Raw genomic sequence first — 1,386 nt, forward strand, 5'->3', positions numbered from 1 at the left:
CGTGCATACAGGAGCATGCACGGTGACTTCTACCACCTACATGTGTGTGCATACAGGAGCATGCACGGAAGCATAGACCACACACATCCCTGACTCCTCACCTCAAAACAACAGTAGAACCCCTCAATATACTCATCCAAGAGGCAACTGATGCCTGTCCTTGGTGAGCTTTCTGGAACTCTGTTTTGCGGGACTAAGGAGGCCATCAGCTCCAGCATCTCCAAGAGTCTGGGAGAGGTCCCACAAATCTATGTGAGCCACCTTCTAAACACCTGTCTCTCAATTCTTCTCTTTTCTCTTTTCTCTCTCTCTCTCTCTCTCTCTCTCTCTCTCTCTCTCTCTCTCTCTCTCTTTCTCTCTTTTTTTTTTTAGAGACAGGGTTTCCCTGTGTAGTAGCCCTGGCTCTCCTGGAACTCACTCACTCTGTAGACCAGGCTGGCCTCGAACTCAGAAACCCACCTGCCTCTGCCTCTGCCTCTGCCTCTGTCTCCCAAGTGCTGGGATTAAAGGCGTGTGCCACCACTGCCCGGCTTGTCTCTCAATTCTTATGGGGGTCCCTAAAGAGATACTCCATGAGGATCAGTCAGTCCCCAGCTGGGCTGGCTTTGACTGGAGCACAGCTACATGGCTTGGGAGTCCCTGTGCATGGCAGGTGTTAAAGAGAAACTCGACACTACATTAGAGGAAAAGTGAGCCTCAAATTCCTACAAACCAAAGGACAGAAATAATGGCCAAGGACCCTCAATCCACTACAGCAGCCCGTGCCCTTCAGCAATATGTCTTCCTTTCAGAAATTCCAGGCCATCTAAGCCTCTAGAACTCATAGTCCATCAATAAACTCCTCTTCCTGCCTAAGACTTGATTTGCAGCTTCTGCAAAAGTCACTACTAACCTAGGCATCCACCTACTCACTGTTTTCTTTGGTGTAAAGACAGCCATACAAGGGGCTTTAGCGGAAAGGCTATGGATTTGGGGAGCGCTGTTGGAATCCTAGACTTCCAGTGTTCCCCAAGCAGCACACCGATCTGCACATGAGGCCAAGGTGTCTCTGTGATTGTGGAGGAGAATGAAGGCTGCACTGGCCAGGAATGAAGAGAAAGCCCCAAACTGGGGGACACTGTCATTTTTCTGCAACCAGCACTTCTCTAGGTTAGAGGGCTTATAAAGTCTTACCTGGATTGCTGTCTGTTTCTCCTCTTTTCCTCCCTTCTCCTTCCCCTCTCCTTTCCCCTTCTCCTCTCTTCTCCTTTTCTCCCTCCCTCCCACTTCTCCTCTTCTCCCTTCTTTTCCTCTCCTTTTGCCTTCTCCTCCTCTTCCTCCTCCTCTCCCTCCTCCTCTTCCTTCTCCTCTTCCTCTTTCTCCTCCTCCTCCTCTTCCTCCTCCTCC

This window comes from Mastomys coucha, unplaced genomic scaffold (assembly GCF_008632895.1).
Source record: "Mastomys coucha isolate ucsf_1 unplaced genomic scaffold, UCSF_Mcou_1 pScaffold16, whole genome shotgun sequence".
In the NCBI taxonomy this organism is placed as follows: Eukaryota; Metazoa; Chordata; class Mammalia; order Rodentia; family Muridae; genus Mastomys; species Mastomys coucha.